This window comes from Protopterus annectens, chromosome 1.part1 (assembly GCF_019279795.1).
Source record: "Protopterus annectens isolate FY-2018-M chromosome 1.part1, PAN1.0, whole genome shotgun sequence".
NCBI lineage: Eukaryota > Metazoa > Chordata > Ceratodontiformes > Protopteridae > Protopterus > Protopterus annectens.
The window spans coordinates 1,510,804,451-1,510,825,289 of NC_056726.1; the positions used below are offsets into that span (position 1 = coordinate 1,510,804,451).

At 39.5% G+C, this 20,839-nt stretch overlaps 1 protein-coding gene across 6 annotated transcripts in view; it reads left to right on the forward strand.

Annotated features, from left to right (window-relative positions):
• Positions 1-6,818: 6,818 nt before the first annotated feature.
• The window catches only part of ADGRB2 (adhesion G protein-coupled receptor B2), a 5,411,420-nt gene continuing 5,397,399 nt past the window's right edge, over positions 6,819-20,839 (forward strand). For all 6 annotated transcript variants that reach the window (XM_044082710.1, XM_044082742.1, XM_044082734.1 and 3 more), the window contains exon 1: positions 6,819-7,305. The gene's annotated coding sequence lies outside the window, so the exon portion shown is untranslated. The remainder of the gene's footprint in view (positions 7,306-20,839) is intronic.

The following is a 20,839-nucleotide window of genomic DNA, read 5'->3' on the forward strand; positions in this document are numbered from 1 at the left end:
CCCGTTTGGGAGCACTCCCAGGGTTAGCTGAGCCCTTAAAGTGGAGAGGAAAATAGTAGGATGTAAAAGGATGGATTCGAGAGAGTCTGTAGAAATATAGTGAGTCCAGATAGAGTTAAAAACTAAAGAGTATAGGTTAATAGTGATAAATCACTATAGGGGTCAGTGTTTGAAGAGCAGGAGAATGTAAGTAGTGGGAGAGATAGGAGGCTAAAAATGAAAGAGCAGAAACTCCAAGCAAGTATAAATAAGTCAGGATAGCTAAGAAAAATAGGAACAAAACACAGGGTAGGGCAGGTAAGATTACTTGAGGTAGATTCAAGGGAGTGGATAGTAAGCTCAGAGGTGAATTCCCTAAATGAGTGGAATACAACTAGAGAGGGGAAAGCAGACTTATACTGCCATCTAGTGGCTGTGTATGGTAATAGCTGTGCAGTACAGGCTAGTCGAGATGAGGAAAAAAATGTGGGAAAATAGAAACGGCCACTGGTGAGAGTAGGGTGTTGAGTAAGGCAAGCTGCTGGCAGCCACGAGGCAGAGCGTTATCTTGTGACAAACAAGTAGTGGTACTAAAAGTACATACATGCGGCAGGTTTTAGAGCAGGTGCTGCCTAGTGAAAGGTAGCAGAGTCAGATTCCCTTTTCCTGGAGGAGCTTTACTGGAGCTTATTTGCTGGGCAGGTAGCCACTACAAGAGGGGTCAAGGAAACACAACCGAGGGCCAGCTGTAAGGAAAAAGATTCACACAGTTAGTCAAAGTAACCCAAGATACACTGTATAGCTACAACTGTAAGTTAGCAAGGAGAACAGGGGCTGAGGAAATAGTCAGAAAAACAGAATAAGTAAGTGCAGAAGGCAATGCCACATCGGTTACTAATCACCAACATGAAAGAGGAGGTAAGAGAAGGGCATCAACAACACACAATCGTCGCTGAAGCTAAGAAGTAGCGGAGACATGAGAGGTTATAAAAGAAAGAGCAGAAACTCCAAACAAGTATAAACAAGTCAGGATAGCTAAGAACGAAAGGAGAAGTAAGGTGAAGGATATAGAAAGGGAAAGAGACACACAGAGAGAAGGTAGCAAACAGACAAAGGGCTGCAATATTAAACAGTTCAGAAAAAAACTACATTTCTACTAATTGAGAAGCATATCCTAATCTATGAGGTTATTAAAAATACCAATTGCAATACAGGTAAAGACTTAGCATGAATATTGTCTCCACATACGGGCATGAGGTTTTAAAACTGAGTACAGTATACAGCGATGTTGCAGTTCCAGAAATATTGACAGAAACCCAGAAATATTGTTTTGAATATGAAATGTGATTTTGAACTCTGGAGTTACTGTCATGATTTACTGGCTATTATCTTGTTCTTTTATTATTTATTATTAAATGAATTTAAACCTATCTCTGTGGCTGATATTTGTGAGGCATAATTAAGCTCTTAGAATACTTGCATATGTGCTTGGTGAGACTGTGCAGGCCACTCCTAAAAGCCTTGCTTTTGGTCAAACTACCATTTGAATTAATATTAATATTACACAGTAAGATTGGACACCCTTTACTGAGGGCCTTAAAGTAGCTGATAAGGAGTGACTGGTGGCAGATAAAACTACCGTATTGTCTGGGCAGAAGGGGGAATAGCTAGTAAATCTGTACCAGCCTTTCTCAAGTGTGTGTGTGTGTGTGTGTGTGTGTGTGTGTGTGTGTGTGTGTGTGTGTGTAAATCAAACCTCTAAGAATGTGTGGGTTTGTGAGTCAGCTACTTGGGCAGGGACATGAAGCACTGGTTGGACAGACAGGGTGCTGGATGTCTTGTCTTGGTCACTCTGCTGAGATCTCAATTCTATAGTTGTGCCATTGGGGAGTCGTATTGGGGATCTGGAGAAAGAGGGAAAAAACAGCTCCAGACTGACTGTGGATTGCACTTTACTGTGTGTGTACTTGTCATCCTCCCAGTGTGTACGTCCCCCACTGTGCCAGTGGTGGGGATTGAGGCTCCTTGATTACTGGGTCAGCTGGGGCATCACATGAGGATTGACTGGTTTCAAGAATTCCTTATTTTAAAAAAAATATTAAGGAGAATGATATTAGTCTGTATGAAGAACTTTTAGAATTGGTATGCGTTGTTGCCTCACAGCAAGAGGTTCCCCTGTTCGATTCTCAGCTGGAGTGCCTTCTGTGTGGAGTCTGCATGCCCTCCCCACAGTCGAGTGGCCTCCGAAAGACATGTGTGAATGGGCGTGCCTTCGTTGAAGGTTGGGCATCGGGCTGGCAACTCGGCACCATAAAATCGACTGCCAATCATTAGCAGACCGGAGTTCCGCTGTGGCGACCCATAACTGGGAAAAGCCGAAAAGACAAACAACAACATTAAAGAGAATTTTTTTTTTATTTTTGAGGGTAAATGTTATCATCTGAAAAGAGGATGGCTATGGGGGCCAGTTGTGGGTCCATTTATGCTAATATTGTCATGGCTTATTGGGAAAGACAATATTTAATGGAGGATCCTTTTAAACACTCTTTTTGCTTATACATAAGGTATTTGGATGAGATATTTCTGGTGTGGAAAGACAGAAGAGATAGGGTGGATGATTTCATCACCTATATTAATAATAGTACCACCTTTTTAAACTTTACAGACCAGGTTAATACTAATAAAATGGCATACCTCAACATCCTACTGGACAGAAGTTTGTCCCTCCGCACGTATAGGTCACACATTTATTGTAAACAAACTGATTCGAATTCTTTCCTCCATTTTTATAGTTTGTACCCCCTTGTGCAGAAAAAGTCAATAGTTAAAATGAAATTTGTGAGGGCCACAATGATTGTATCTGAGGTTGCGCATTTAAGGGAGGATTGTGACTTGTTGGAGTCAATGTTCAGGAGCAGGGGCTACCCTGAGCAGTTTATAAGGGATATAAAACAAGAAGTCACTTATAAAAGAATGACAAATTTTTTACATACCATTCTTGAACCCCCAGCCTTAACCCAAAATATCCCCCTTCAAATTAATTGTAGTGATTATGTCCTATCAGTGTAGTTGTATAACTACTTTCACCATTGAAAGTGGCTTTATCAAGAAGATTTTATTAAAGAATTGGGCTGCTCTGTTTGAAAATGGGTCAGTAGGGGTAATAGCGTTGTAATTAAGGATAAGGTTTTTAAGTTAAAAGGGAAGTGCAATTGCTGTAGTAACGGGATGGTATGTGCAACGATCTGTCAAGATTGTAAGTGTTTCTATATCGGGAAAACTGAGCCTATGTTTAAGAAAAGGATTCAAGAGCATTTGTGCGACATACGAAATGGAAAGCTCACCAATGCACTGTCTAAACATATTTTGGATTATGCTGGGCATGTATTTAAATGTGTTTTATATATATATATATATATATATATATATATATATTTTTTTTTTTTTCAAATTCACGGATCAAATGCCTTTAAGGTGTGGAGTGTGTGGTTTATTTTAGTACCTTTTATATTTTATGTTTTTTGCAAGTTATATACAATGATTTATTCGCAGGAAGGGTGTGCACTTTCATGTGTTTTTTAACTTAGAATGTTCGAGGGCTGGTTTGGTTGGCAGTTTTAGAACCGGAGTGACTAGTTCTAGGATTACGTCATCAGGTTCTTATAAAAGGGACCACGTGTCTCTCGAATTTTAATAAATAAAGGGCTTGTGTTTAGGGCATTCCGTGATTGGCCAATTGGATATTGCAAATAGAAATTTAAATGGCGGGTTAGCCAATCACAGTTAGTTGAGGACGTTCCGGATTTAAACGGGACAAAAGCTCCTCTCCTTGCTTTAGTTGTCTCTGCATTTGACTAAGTATCCTGAAGTGATTTCAAAAGTGGTGCAAACAGTTTGCATTAACACGTTTTTCCTGCATCTTCTCCGGTTCCGACTTCATTTCATGTTTACTTGTTTGAGCTTGTCCTCACTTTTAGTCTGTTTTAGAACAAATTTTAGCTTTATTATTAATCTTAGGCAGGACATTTTTAGCCTGAAAATGTTCTGTTTCATTGTCCAAACCTAAACCTCTTGTCCCTAAAACATACAATATGCTATTTATGTTGATATGAATAGTCTGTTTGAGGTTTAGTACCTCGTCTGGCTGAATTACTGATAAATATATAAAAACGTACTTGTTTCAAAAGCCACAGTAAACCACAAAACATTATAGTTTCCATTGTGCCATAACTTTTACTTCTTCCCGACAGCCATTGTAATGTATAAGTCCAATAATGCTAAAAGGACAAGCTTTTAGAAACTCATAAATAGATCCCTTAACCATGTGTATCATCTGCAGAGCTTAATTTGTATTCCAGGGGTTTCTTACCCCCCATGGGAATAGAGATGAATTTTTGGCAGTCATGATGCCTGAGTGGGTTGGGAGGCAGTCTTCAGTCTTGGAAGGTGATATTTATCAGGGGAACCTATTGAGAAGGATGTTGACTTCCTTTAACAGTTTGTCTTTTGCTACGAAGCAGACTTTGGTCACCTCTTGCAGGATGAAGCCCTAACAGAGCTGGGGAAACGTGCACACTCTGTGGGACTGCATCTCTCACTTGTCCAGTGCTAGGAGCTAGAAATTCGCCTTTGCATAATCATCCACTTATTGGCTCCCTTACTACTGCCTTGCATTTAATGAGTTTGCCAAACTGGTTTAATAGCCTCGCTGGTGCTCCTTATATGTTTTGTCCTTTGCTCACATGTGGCCATTCATTTAATAATTATTTTGACTGGCGTTTAATAGATTACTTTATCCGGAAAATAAATAAATGGGCATTGTTATTCCTTCAAAAGTACAAGCGTATGCAAGTTTGTAATATTACAAGCATGCTTATTTCCATACTAGGACAACGTTTTTGCATAGTGTCCTCTCATCTTCATCATCTGTCCATGCCCTGTTTTGCGGCATGAGAGTGCACAACGGTTGTTCTGCATGATTCTTAGCACTGTTTCATGATGTTATTACTTTATGACATCATTTGCAACCATACTGACTGGGTACATGATATTTATTGCCCATCTTTCTCCCTGACTTTTTTCTAAGATTATTCCTGTTAAGATTTCTCTACATACATGTTTAACAACTGTTTTGTTATGGATGCAGAGTAAAAGATTTAGCACATCTCAATATCCCCTTCTTGTAGCACTTCTAATTTAAAGTTCTGTTTGCTGATTTTTTGTGGTTGTCTGTTTACTGATTTTAATTTATTGACCACTTAGTCCATTAAATTGTTAGACCCCATTTCAATATATGATATGGGTTTCTCCTTTCCCACCTTATCTACTGTACTACCAGCATTGTTTATAGTCTATAACTCAGCCCGGTGCAGCATTTTCATCAATCAAGAATGGAATGAGCTTTGCACTATTTAATAGCACTTTTAAAGTTTGCTTGTATATATTAAGAACAGACTATGGTGGCAGTGGAACTTCTGATTTACTGTCTGCACCTGCAGTAGAAAGATAGTAGGAAGGAAGAAAGAAGTTGTTAGTAGTTTTATTAATATATAGATCGGTTTGCCATCCCTAATCCTTGTTTAACATAATTACTGGTTATGGCAGCAATCATAAAAATAAGCTTGGTGTCTGATGCAATGTTCTTGGGATTTCTCCTGCTTAATTAATGATTAGTTATAAAGAATATGGTAACAGCTCAGTCCTCAGTGTCAGTTATTAAAGCCACTCGCTATTTTAACCGAATTTTAGTAAAATAGTCAATAAAGACCTAGAGGTCTGAGAGAACTATATGAACCTTACTGGTAAACTAGAAAAGGGTTACATTGTGCAGATCAGGAGGTTAACATGTTTATAATTGCATCAAAGAATAAAGTGAAAAATGTGGACAAAAAGTGATAATACTGGTTATGTCTTCTTATGATGCAGCATGTCGTGATAATACCGGTTAAGTCTGCTTATGACGCAGCATGTCGTGAATAATTATTAACGTATATGTGAACAGCAATGTCTTTGATATGCAACTAAATTATCAATGACTTTTATTTAAAAAGCACTGTCGTTGAGTAAGGTTGCAATAGATCTGTGGCAGAAATTACCTGTTATTCATTCATTCATTTATTGGTTGGCCTTGTGAAAATAGCAACGTTAGCTGCTTGTGGCTTTAGCGGTTAATACAGGCATCCCTGTCAAACAGATAAAAATAAAACTAAATTAATGATACAAAAACAGGAGTACCACTTTCTCGGTGATCCCTTCATGTTGATAAATACAAAGCTGTGAGCGTACAACCATGTTTTGTAAAGAAAGAGAGCTTTAGTCAGGTTACTTAGGTCAGTGCTTTCATTCAGTCAATTTGTGCCATCATTTAGCACAGCTGGCCTCACGTCCGGTTCCATGCAATCAGTCAGAACCTGAGCATTACAAACGACAATAACGGGATATGACTTTCCTTCTGCACGGTAAATACGGTGCACACAGCACGGGTGTGTTACCTGTTACTTGAAGCTAAAATCAAGCAGCAGTTAGTCAATAAATGCCTCCACTCTCGGGAATGCCCGTTTATCTGATAAGCTAGTTGTAGGGCTCTGTGCCCCCACCCCCACCGTGGTTACTACTACTAACCATTTACTGCCCAGCTGAGTCATGTGGATGCAGTGGCATTGCCACCCCATCCTCACCAGCTTCAGGTCTGCAGCACGACTGCACGCTCTCTCCTAAGCGGCTCGTGGTATATGCCCTCGCCTCCTGCACCCGGTCCTTTATCGCGGGCACCTGCCGCGCAAGCCTGATTCCTCCAGCACGCGAACCTCTTAGAGGGGAGGGTGGGTGTGAGCGCGCGCCGCATGCAGCAAGTGCGAAAGCTGCAAGGAGTGAGAAGGGGGAAGATCGACGGCTAGAGAGACCGAGATACTAAGAGGAAGCTGGAGCAGGCTTGGCACTGAGCACGGATAACTAATACCCGGTTCCTATCAGCCTCAGCGCCAAAAGTTCCTCACTTGGATATCTTCCCTGGAATGTTGTAGGCGCGCGAACCTGGAGGGCAGAAGCCGCATTTGGGTCAGGATATTATAAGAGCACCGGAGGATTTTTTTTTTCTGAGGGAGCTTCAGTTTGCTGCAGCAGCTGCCCAGGGCTGGCATTGAGTGATTGACGGATAGACACGGCTACGGACAGGCGGAGGAACCCTGGCACTGGTGCACACAGGTCAGCAGCTGCAGCTCACCGACTGTGGCTTGGAGCTCTTACACTCAGGGATGGCAAACTTGCAGTGGCGATTGGAGATCTGGGCTGTTCGCCACATGTTCAAGTAGTGCAGACCGAGATCAGGTAAGAAATGTAGATCGGTGGTAGCCAGGTACGCTTCATAACTCCTGTTGGATTTTCTTGGATTTGCTGTTGGCAAAAGTGTATGTTGTGCAACCCTTCCCGTGGTTTTATATGATCTTATTTTATTTTGTAGACAAGGCTCTGTCTTAATTGGTCTTTGTTGCGCCTCAGATTTTGGGAGGTTAGTTGATTGTCAATTTACAAACGGCTGTGTATAAGGGACACATACTGCCAAAGTTCAGTGCTGATCTAAGATCGTTATGATTTAGTGGTTCTAACTGGTGTACTTTGTTGTACCCTAATGGTGAAACTAAATGTGGCAATTCCATCCCGTTGTCAGCAATATCAGTTCTGTCCACAGAGTGATAGCTCCCCAATCAAATCATACCTGATTTTGTAACAAAGGAGGTTACTAAATTTGGCATCCTACAAATGAAAGTAGGGTCCACTGTGGCCCTGCAGCTTATAGTGTGTCTCTGAATGAATACACACATATATTGCCCAATGCAGTTAATGTTCAGAAACAAGGGAAAGTCTGTCACTCAGGTGCATCATAGTAACTTTGTACGGAAGAGCTTGCAAGGGTCAGTCAGATACCTATTAAATGAAGTCTATAGAAACAGAAAATAGCACCACCTGTAGTTATTCCTTCTGAGCAGGATGCCCTGCAAAAGGTTTCTGAAATAAAATAATGTCCCACACGGGGATCATTACGTATTGTGTCATTTGAGTTATTTGATCCCCTGCACATTTGTGGAAAATTGCATATATAGAATTTTTTAAGTATCTTATATGCTGACAGGTCCCCATGGAAAGTTATCTGAAGTCTCTTTCTAGTTTGTTTTGTGAAATGTGTGTATTTGCTAAGACAGAGATGATGTTTTACACAGAGTTTATTGCAGCAGAGTTCAGCAAATAAACGTCTAAGTTTTCATGCAGAGCTCAATGTAATTACACATACAGGTAAACGTTGAAGTTTCTCATTTTGATAGAGCCCGGGTGCAGAATAATTGTTTTGTAATAGCTATCAATTAATTTATTTGGGGTGTATTGCAAAGTTATGGTTTTATGGGCGATCATCTGTGCTTGGCGTACATTTTACAGTCTTTCTCTCCCTGTTTCTGAAAATATATGTGGATGTATTTATGCATGTCTGTCCTTCCTTTCTCTCTGTCTTAACTCATCTCCCTCCATGAGAAATGTTACATTGTGTCTCACACGTATACACTTGTATTGATAGTAAGGTTCTGGAAAATGAAATAAATTGCATATTAGTACTTACAGAATTTCCAAAGGAAAATGTGAAGTCACTTATCTATGTAAGGGGCAATGGGTCTCATTGCAGAAATAATTACACGTGTCAAAAACTGTACAGGAGCTAGATGGTTATAACGGTAACTACTGAATGCACACTTTGCACTGGCAGGGGGGTCAGGTCTATAATATACGATGTGTGTGTGTGTGTGTGTGTGTGTGTGTGTGTGTGTGTGTGTGTCAGGGAGAGTAGTGTCAAACTGAGAAGTGCAGATGAACAGGGCACTTTAGCAGTCAGAGAGTGCCGTGGATAGTTGGTAGACATAAAGTAATGAGGTGAACAGCTTCATTCACGGTTGCAGTCTTTAAACTACAATTAAAAGGTGGTGTATGCGTCAAGACAGTAAGTTAGAATGAATGTATGTACAGAAAAGATCGAGTTGTTGCTGCATAACCCTCCTATTGGGTCTGAAGTGTATGCTATTCCCGGTTTAAAGTATCCATTCCTCAGGCCTCAAGAAGGCCTCAAGAAGCTGATAGCAACAGGAAGGAGCAGGGTCCTCGACTCACTGGACAGCTGGGTACAGACTGTAGGGTGAGTGAAATCTTGGCATGCTTTCCACATGACAAATGGGCACGAAATGCTCACAGTTTCAAACAGGACACCCCAGAATTAGGAAGACCAGAAGGTAGGTCAGGATAGGTGCCTCACTTTCATTTTCACGTGCCTAAATTGTGAATGACTTCCCCATGTTCCACACGAACCGTACGGTCTGTATGCGTTTTCCATTTCCCATATATTGTGAAGCTGGTAGAAAGAGAGAATTATTATTTTTATGGAGAATTTGGGGAAAATTTAATGAAATGATAACATCTTGGTACTTGAGAGGGAGAAGACAGGTGCTTCTCAGACATATATTTACGGAATATATTGGAAAATGACCAAGGAAGAATAGGTTCACTTTAAGAATATGCACATCACTGTTTTGTAGTTAATCCAATGCAGCAGTTCACAGTACTCCAAGAACCACAGGTTTCTTTCATTTTGTGTAGTTTTTCTTTAGGATGAGGGCAATAAAGTAGCTGAAAAATTCTATTCCAAATGGGGAAAAACTGCAGAATAGCAAAAGATCTAGGTATGCGCACTACGGCAAACAGATGTTTACTTTGGGAAGCTTTGCGCAGATAACAGGAGTTCCAGTTCAGAAAGAAGAGGATTTGGAGGTTGCTACAGGCGGTGCAGAATACAAACTTGTCTAGCAAACGATGTACAGAAGAAGCAGTCTTACAGATGGCCGACACACACACACAAACACTATTTGTGCGCATATTTGCGTGTGAAACGCAGATTATTGTGCCCCACAAGTACTTATACTGAACAGAATCTGTACCTGGAAGGCTGAATCAGAAGGGCCCGATGCACACAATATAGCCATTTGGGATATCATATGGGCGCTCCAGTCAAACTTGTTGGAGAAGTGGGTTGAAAAGAGGATCAGAATACCAAAGTATGGACAATCCTGTGGTGCAGTTTTGAAAGAATAAGATTTACCCGATTTCTGCTAGACTGTGATATGATTTATACTCCATATAGACATTTTTAAATATTTTTCCTACTCTGATAATACTTAAGTGTGCATGAATTCCATTAACTGATCATTGCATTTAGTAACCAGGTCCTGATGTTGACCTCCACTTAGTTTAGGGAACAGTATGAAAGAAGCCCGTACATGTCCTTTCCACGGGGACCGCTGATGCCTATGCTGCCGATTGCAGGCTGATACTGCAGCGGGCATGGAAGTCCATCCCGAGCCAGGTACTCTGCAACTAAGCAGCTACATAGGGACTGGGTGATCGGTCTTAACCCTTCCTAAGGGTTCCTTGTAGGCTCTGCTATGGTGCAGGCAAAGGACCAGACCGTCAGGCTACGGGATTTACTATTAATATCGGGAAGGCAGTGGGGGACACTACAGAACAGGGATGCAGTCATTTCCCGTAGCATCAGTTAAAATGCTCCAGTGTAGCCGGTCTCCCAACTCCCGTCTGCATAGATGCATTTAAACATTACATGGTGGGATTGGGTGGGTGATAATATGCGCTTGTGTTTGAGCGTATATTAGGAGTCCATTCAGTAGCAGAGTGTAAGTGACCTTGTAGCCCTCTAGCAATCCGAATTCTTATATGAAAATGATGGTTTTTCTTTTTAATGTTTTTTTTTAGTTACTATGATTCCCCCCCCCCCAACACACACACACACACACACACACACACACACACATGCACACACACACACACACACACACACATGCACATGCACGCACACACACACACACACACGCACACACTGAAATCATTTAGGTCTGATAATTTAAAGCATCCCGCTTGTTCCGGAGTTTTCACATTGCTTTTTGCCAGGGTGCAAGTAGATTTATTCTCAACAGGATGTGAAGCTTGTAGGTTAAATGTGCAATCCATAAGGGGGTTCTTAGTAGGAGACGTGGTCACTGGTTTGCATGTCCCTTAAACTTGATTATTAAATAGTGACACGCAGTCACACGTGGTATGTGTGTTCTGTTTAGCTTACAAACATCAGAAATGAAAAAACAAATCCAAACAATTTATAGATGGATTTTTTCATAATTCCCAGCAAGCAAACGGCAGCACGATGGTGTGCCAGCCAGGGAAGGAAGCGGGGAGGGTTTCGGATGATTTAGTGAGGTCTCTCCTGGAAAGGGGGTTTCTGGCGCCCACTATAGATCATTTGCGACAAGCAACTTCCAAAAAATAATTCATACACTCCGTTTTCTGTTTTTCACAAGAAACTCCAGCCAGAACCTTCCCGTTACCGATCTGTATATGTCAGATCTGCAAATTGTAAATGACTCCATTCAGATGCATGGAAAAAGGTAAAACATCACTTTCCCTGACTATATCCCCCTGACATGTTTATGGAAATAAAGTGCATCTTGTTAATGAGGACGTTTGCACTGCAGGTTTCTCAATAAAAGGTGCGTTTCTTTTGTGAAGTGTGATTTTGCAAAGTCCAGGGTCAGATCGCATGGCATTTAAATAAGAACCTGTGCAAAGCACTGACATGTCGGTGCCAGACAGCTGGTTTTCATTTGGGCAGTGTGAGGACCACGCTAGGCTTCAGTCACAGGCTAAAGCGCACACTGACAGTGTCTATGAGGCATCGTTCTGCAAGCTAATGCTCAGCAACGGATGAGACTGCAGCACCCCGTGGGGGTTGCAGCTCTGCTCAGCCAGCTTTTTATTGTCAGATACCAGCATGCTGCAGTTAGGAAGTGCTACAGGACACTTTTGATGGCACGGTGTGGTCATTAGGTGTTTAGCATTTTGATATTATGACAGGTGCATATAGTGGCCACAACGTGTTTTCTGTCCATTAGTCTGCACTACAGTAATTACTATAAAGTGCACATTTCGATAACAGTAGTTGTAACTGCATTTTAGATTTAGACCATCGTTATTGACTGCACTACTACGAACTAACTTATTAACCAATAATTATTAATTATTAACTTATTGACTGTATACTGACGCTCATGTACTTTGCATAATACTTTATCTACCACAAGCACTTCCTGATTATATAATAACAGCGAACTGCACTTCCTGATTATATGCACAACATTAACACCCAACTGCAAACCTATCTCTATAGGCTGATTCAAGGCTTTTGCTTTACAGTTGTTTCTGTGAATATAAATATGTCTAAACCTATATTTCTAGTGTTTCTCATTGCAAAACTGGTACCCAAAGGTTGTTTTCTTACATTTCTACAGCCTGACAAATTAGTCTGGATGCCTTTTAGTTGCATGTATAGTATTAGTTCTAATTTTCATTCTTTTGCATGCAGCCACTTTCATTTAAATAATTATGTGTAATTGTTTCAATTGTACTGCAGCTAATGACAGACTGTGATTTACATAGGTCTTCAAAAATGTGGGTGTTATCTCCAGTAGGACCATTTCCATACCCAAAATGCAAATAACAGGTTGTAGGTTGAGTTCCTTCTTGGACAACCACTGGTCTAACTCCCCATCATCAAACATTTCATGTAATGTAAATAAATAAATAAATGCATTTGCCCAACCCTATTTCACAAGAGAGTATATGACATCAGCTCACATTTATTTTCCTTCTAGAGAGGCAACATGAGAATTTTGGTGAAATCGCTTGTGCATCCACATTTATTTTCTGCAGACCACATTTATGTTACAGTGTGCATTACAGGCTAATGCACCATTATCTAAAGTCAGTAGTTGTACATGTGCAGCTACATCTCCAGATCTACTCTACATGTGCAAGGGAATAAACAGCGCTATTACTTCATCACTAAGTTATTGACTGTACAGGCTGGCAGCAAAATTAATGCAGTGCTCAAAGCACTGCACTGAATTCATGGCACAGAGGACAACTGGGGGTACTGAGGTGATTAGGGAAAAATGGTGCCTGTTTCATTATGGGTGGGACTGTCGAGTTATTCATTCATTTAACTGTCTTTAATTCATGTCAGTTGAATGCATTAATTCTACTGGGTATTCATCATTTTCAGGAGGAACTTGTTGAGGGGGAAACCCCTAAGGAAGTTACTTGCAAGATAACATGATTATTCAGATCAGATTTGTCTCACAAATGATTTACAAAACTGTAACAGTATTTACAAAAAGATTTCAAACTAATATAAAAAAAAAACAGTTAAATAGTCAGTCATACAGTGACAGGCAGGTTGGACGAGAAATGTATTACAAGGGAATGGATATGTATGCAGGTCTGTGATTAAGGGGCTAATTATACTCGGGAACAGATACATTCTGTCATCGGATGCTTAAAGTAATGTTTATAAAGACGTACATAACATCACAGCATATGTTTAGCATACGATGCAACTAAATTCTAAAAGTTTTCTTCTGTTTGACAAAAACAGTGCCTGTGGCAAGCCCCTTTACAAGACCTTACAACAAGCTCAGTAAAACATTTTTTCAAAAAAAAAAATAGTGTACTGTGTTTTTGCTAAAAAACTACGGAGAGGAGTGGAGGGATACCCAACACTCCCCTTCACCATTACACATCATCTCAATGGTCATCATTCTGAAAGACTTGCTCTCAGTGTAAGTGACGATTTACACTGAGAGCTGGCTGAGAGCAGGTCTTTTGGTATCTGCCTCCTGGTGTAAGCCTGTTTATAGACAGGCCTTACATCAAAGTAAGCCAGTTACTCTGAGAACAGGTCTTTTGGAAACAGGTAGACTTACTCTTAAGATCTTGTCCAATATGACTTTATCCTAGATCATAACTCCTTGGACAGGCTATATTTCCAAAGTGGGCAGTGTCCATTTTCTATTAACAGGTTGTTGACCGATTAGGTTACAGTATGTTGCCCAGTTCTTATTCTCTAGGCTGCTACATGTCACTTTGGAATTAGCTGTAATAGTTATATGCATTTGTATTTGCAGGGAAGCCTGTCCTGTTTACTTTTCTGTGCTGCTTTATGTATTGAGAAAATTTGTGTAGACAGCGAGCTTATATAACTAAGGCATATTAGGAACTTTGTTGGTGACATGCATGTGAGAACTGAAGTCTTTTAAAGGTTATGGGTTTGAGCTCGTCACATTTCCAGTTTCATCACTGATCAGTGTACAAAACTTTTGTAGCTGAAAAAGTTCATTAAGGTGAAGTGAATAAGCAACTCTGTACAGGATTTATCATTTATTTTCAATGACTAAAGCAAGTGCTGTGATGTGAGAAAAAAAACCCTCTAATGCTTGATAATGCTTTCTCAACAATGGAAGCTTGCAATTAAATCTCTACATCTAAATATACAAAAGTTGTTAGATCTGTAGTTTTCTAAAAATAGTACAGAAGAGAGTTGCCTCCTTGTGGTTTTACAGTTTAATTGGTAAGCAGTTATAGATCAATTACTTCTCAACGTGCTTTTGATTTGCTTATGTTTATATACTGTATTATCTTTTAATATCTAAGGCCTTCTCAGTAATAATGTAGGGACTGTAAGGGTCATTTAATTTTTTGTGTAAAACAGCATGTTTCACGTAGTGTATTTCTAGGTTTATGGCTCTGAATTTAGCAAACAGGAACGTGTAAATGAGATTCTACAGGCAGTGCTTTAATTCTGGAATTCAGACAGTATGCATGGGTACTGTTGGGAACATGGTACATATACAAAAACTTGGCCAATTATTGTGTTCTTTGTAAATGAATTGTTGACAAGAAAATTAAAGCAGGGAGCAGATGGTACTCCATTACTACATAGGACAGGTACTGTGATTATGCCAGGTTTCGGATACAGTTAATGAATGGGATAAGCAAAGTGTGAGCTGCAGTAATTCCCTGCACATGAGGTTCACCTCATTGGAAATATCAGTCTACAGTGCTTCTCAGACTGATCAGTGGTTTTATTTATTTTTTTGTTGGATCACCGTTAATAAATAAATGGGGTAGCTGCTACTATAATGTTCTGGGGATAAATGTATCTACAGCCAAACTGATTAGACATGGTGATACAGAACGCTGTGCTTAAGTGACAGATTAAGAAGTAACTGTAAAGAAAAGCGCAGGTAGTTTGTCTCATGGGACCTAAACCAGGAAATGCAGACAAAGTTAAATGTTGTTGAATACATAGTATTAGCTGGTATAGCTACAAGGAGGATATTTTATATTAAAACACAGTCTATCCAAAAGTCCCCACCTGCAGTGGTTTATGAAGTGCTGAACATATCATTTGTACTAACAGAAAGGAAGGATGCAGTGAAGAAAAAGGAACACAAATATTACGTGATTTGCAGCAAAACACACACACACACACACACACACACACACACACACACACACACACACACACACACACACACACACACACACATACACACACACTACAGACACTTAAAATATATAAATCTCTGAAAAAAAATACAAGAGAGGAGGACTGGAGAAGGAGACACAGAGGCAAACAAACAGACAGTCAGACTTATTTATTTATTTATATATATATTTGTTTCCTGGGGTAATGCACTGATCAATGTTGACCAATTTCAGGGTTAGTTTGGGTGAAATGCAAAACATTTTGCAAACAAAAAACAATGCATAAGTATAAGCAATAACCGTAGTTTGGACTAATTACATAGAAGTAACTGTGTATATACATTCTAGTCAATAAGCACAGTGTAATATACAGTCAAGCAGAGTATAATGTACAACATACACATCCGTTTCTAAAGTAGGTCAGTGAATCTTGAGAGATGAGAAGAGACTCAAGAAAGAGACAGGTTAAATGATATACCCTGTGTTGAAGCAGGGACATTTGGTTTGGGTTTGGATGAAGAAGTGCCTTTTGAGTTGCATTCTGAATTTGGAATAAGTGTTGATTTCCTTAATGTTGATGGGGACAGCTTGCCAAAGAGTATGTGTCTAAGAGGAGAAAACATGCACAGTGCTGTTTTGTTTGGTTCTAGGGTTGATGAGAGTTTGTGTGACTGAGCATGTGCAGTGCTGTAGAGTTTGGTTGTAGGGGTAATTTATTATTTATTTTATTTATTTATTTTACATTTGTTTAGCGGGAAGGTCCGACTGGACACAAGTCCATTTTCAGCGGATGCCCGGGGAGAAAAGCTCCAAATATAACACAATACAGTACAATACACTACAATGCAGTACAATACAATACAGTAGTTGAAAATTCAATAAGGTTCAATAATAGTTGAGTATAATACGGTGAAAAACGTATTCACAGGATAAAAGCATGGAGTAGCTTGCTATAGTAGCTTGTGCATACTTGGCAAACAGTATAATATATGAACATAGCTGACTTTATTTAGGTTAATATAACTTAGCCTGGGGGGGTAACATGGGCATAGCCATTTCTTTAAATAGTGTGTTTTGAGAAGTTTTTTGAACTGGTTAGTAGAGGATGTTGAAGTTGATCTGAGAGAGTATTCCAGCAACTGTCAATGGAGCAGGCAAACAGAGATTTACCTGCTTCATTTGTGTGTTTGATGATATTTATGTGATTCCGATGTGCAGATCTTAAGTTTCTGGAGGGGTTATAGGGGAAATTAGTTGTTTCAGGGCAGGGGTTTTGTCAGGATGGTAGTAGAGCTTATGTTTGATTGTTAGTTGGTTGAGTTGGTGCAGCTGTGGAAACTCGAGCCAGTTGAGTTGTTTAAGGGCTAAGCAATGATAGGACCTATGGGTGTGAGACCAGGGGTGATGAGAGTTGGTGTGACAGAGCATGTGCAGTGCTGAGCGGTTTGGCTCTAGGGGTAATGAGAGTTGGTGTGACAGAGCATGTGCAGTGCTGAGGGGTTTGGTTCTAGGGGTAATGAGAGTTGATGTGACAGAGCATGTACAGTGCTGAGGGGTTTGGTTCTAGGGGTAATGAGAGTTGGTGTGACAGAGCATGTGCAGTGCTGTGGGATTTGGTTCTAGGGGTAATGAGAGTTGATGTGACAGAGCATGTGCAGTACTGAGGGGTTTGGCTCTAGGGGTAATGAGAGTTGGTGTGACAGAGCATGCGCAGTGCTGAGGGGTTTGGTTCTAGGGGTAATTAGAGTTGGTGTAACAGAGCATGTGCAGTGCTGAGGGGTTTGGCTCTAGGGGTAATTAGAGTTGATGTGACAGAGCATGTGCAGTGCTGAGGGGTTTGGCTCTAGGGGTGATGAGAGTTGGTGTGACAGAGCATGTGCAGTGCTGAGGGGTTTGGTTCTGGGGGTAATGGGAGTTGGTGTGACATAGCATGTGCAGTGCTGAGGGGGTTGGTTCTGGGGATAATGAGAGTTGGTGTGACAGAGCATGTGTAGTGCTGAGGGGTTTGGTTCTGGGAGTAATGAGAATTGGTGTGACAGAGCATGTGCAGTGCTGTGGGGTTTGGTTCTGGGGGTAATGAGAGTTGGTGTGACATGGCATGTGCAGTGCTGTGGGGTTTGGTTCTGGGGGTATTGAGAGTTGGTGTGAAAGAGCATTTGCAGTGCTGAGGGGTTTGTTTCTAGAGGTAATAAGAGTTGGTGTGACTTGTACTGTCTCAGGTTGTATAAGGAGAATTTTATGTGAGGTCTAGCTGTAAGGGGAGTAAAGGGGAGATAGACATAAACTGACAAAAAGAGCAGAGATAAACTATCAAGCACCTCAAATGAACCAACAATGTTTAGTTGTCAGACATATAGGAAGAGGATGTACATAAATAACAGGTCATGGTTTGAGATTTGTTAAGAAGGAAGAGTCCACAAGTTCATGCAAAATATCGGGAACTGTTTTGTACATAAAACCCATATTTGTTGGGACATTTTCTTTGAGAAGGTTTCAAAATCACTGGCAGAATTCCAGAATGAAGTTTTCAAAGTCGTTTAGGTAGTCTGTGGATGGATGCAAGTAAATAAGCTGTTTAACTACATAACTGCAAGCAGTTTTAATGCTCTTGTCCTAAGTGGAGATTATGCCTGCATAAGTCAGTAAAATTGATTCCTACCTTTATCAATATATTGATCCAATTAATGTTTAAATGGTTTAGTACTATGACCTGATTCAGGTGAATATGCTGACGACTTGCATGAACTGCTATTATCTAACTGTACAATTTATTTACACTGTAAAGCATGCTGTTTTCATTTGAGTATCTCTGATACAATTCAAGGCAGAACAATAGATCTTAACTTTTATTTTTTTTTTTCACTATTTTTTCCCGAATTCTCTGGGTCAAATCAGATTGCTCTGTAATTTTACCTAACTAAACGTGTGTAAACATGCATTATACAATTTGCACACAGTTGTGTGATGTTTCTGTGTTTTCTTTGATTTACTGTTAAATTTTAATGAAATTGCTTTGAGAATTAGTCAGTGTCTTAACTGTTTCCAAGCAAAGGGAGCTGTTATCAAAAGCTCATCCACTGGATAAGGAAATTGTTAGAGCAAATGGCTATCTTTACATCTTTTATGATGCATTTACAAGCACAAATACAGCACATTAGTAACTTGTAAAGTCATAAAGTAGTTTGGTTTCATATCTTTGGGGTAGGTGAGTTTTGTTGCTATGGAAAACAATGACAATATCATACGTACCTGCTGTCTGGTATTACTGTTCAAAATTACTGATAGTACAGTATATATAGACATTTAATACAGCACTACAGGTGTGTACTAGTTCAGGAGTTCTCAACACTTCTCAGTTCTGTTGTACAAGTCAAGATTTCTATTGGACAGCTGTACAATGATGCAAGGAACCATGTGCTGACATCACTGGAATGAAGTCATTATTACTACTTACGGGGACAGCATTGGGTATTTACAGTCACAGAAGATACTTCTGACAAAACCTGCTGTTCGCCCTATGAGAATATGACCTGAGCTGTATCAATGTTTTGTACTACTTACCTTGTGGCATATGTGGATATTGATATACAGATGCATTGCTAGGTGCACATTTCTGGATTTACTACTTTAGCACCATGTGATAGAAGAACATATTTTCTAAGCTGTATTGTGTTTCCTAAATATCCATGTTTCCAGCTTTGTTTCTCAAGTAATGCTGTGGGTGTTAAGATAATGTTCATCTAGTGTCTACATTGACTCAGAATGAAAATGACATTATATCACTGGATTTTTTTAAATGCACCTGTATTTGAAATGGTTCACATCAATGGTGTAGAAATGGCATGACATACATTACATTTATAGTGTGAATATGCTTTCTGCAAACTACATAAACATATTTTGGTCTGGTTAAGTGTGATGATCTTTCTAAAACTGTTTTTGTTTTAGTTCGCTTGGAGTTATTTAAACATTCATTGCTATTATACTGTTCCCAAAATATCTAATTATTTTGCTGTATCATATTTTTAGTGAAATTTAGAAGTGAAAGAAAAAAGCATCAAACATTTAAATTTAAATCTGACTGTTCAGACCTTAAGTAATCAAACGTTATACTTTGTTTCCCAGTTAGTGAACACTTAACTTGCTCTGAATAATTCTCGTGAAAACAATGAAAATGAATCCCGTTTTTTAGGATCTGTAAAATGCTGCTGTTTCCCTATTTTCATCATAAACATTTTTAAATACGATAAAGGAGCATGGATGGCTCTCTGCAGATGTGGAGAAGGTGGCTAAGATGCCTCAACCTTGTCATTGTGACATGCAGAGTTCAAATCTAGGCTGAATTCATAAGGGCTATTTGTCCCCAGTCTTGTACTAGTTTTGATGCAGAATCTGATTTGGTAGCTCCGTTATTTCTTTTCTGATTTCTTCTTCCAAGGTCCTTTAGACTTCTGTTGTGTTGTGCCTTGCAGGTGCAATTATAAGTCAATGTACGGTAGTTATACACATAGGTATGGGGTGAGGCATTTAAAAGGATGCCACAGATTCTGCCTTCCTGTGATGTCACTGAATACAGCATGGTGCTTTCATTGTTTTTCACTTATTGAAAAGTCCTTCTGGGCTTTTTTGCTGGACTTTAACCTGTTGTGTACCACATATTCTGTATTGTTTAATGTATATTACTGATGGTGTCTCAGATTAACCTGTGTAATAAAGTGAATATCATTCAGAGTGTGTTCTGCAGGAAAAAATTATTTGTGTTTTAATATCTACATTTAAATTCTCACAGAATCAATAGTATTCCATTAAACATTTGTGTAGTATGTCAGAATGGGTAGATATACACATTTGGGAATATGAAAACTTTTCTTAATCAAGCTCAGAGCAACATTTGAGACTTCACCAGTGTTCATAAAAGTATATTATATTTTGCCTAAAGTGCTACTGTAAACATTTTTATTTGTAGATGTGTGGATATATAAACTTAACAAACATGATTATATAATTTATTGAAATATTCCATACTCAATGATTAAGCCAGGCTTTAGATTTCTATGTGTCATATTTCTGAGCAGAAATTTGCAGTATTTGGATATCAACTGTAGTTACGCCTTCGTTTAGTAAGACCTCAGTTCTACATAAACTGCCCTCCTGCCTATATCAGTGAAATAGATCAAATTTCCGTCACAACACCATGTAATACCCCAAAAACAATTTGGGGTATTACATTTGTATCTTTGCATTTCAATGTTAATTGGATTGTTCTTTGGCAAGTTGATATCCTTTATGGTGTTATAATGCATATAAAAATATTAATCATGGTAGAGCATTGATCCATGTAGACCCATTTCAGGTTAAACCCAATAACTCTCTCTGGATAAGTGATTAGCTTAGGGTCATGCAGTAAGCAAATAGAAGCTGTGAGAATTAAATCTAG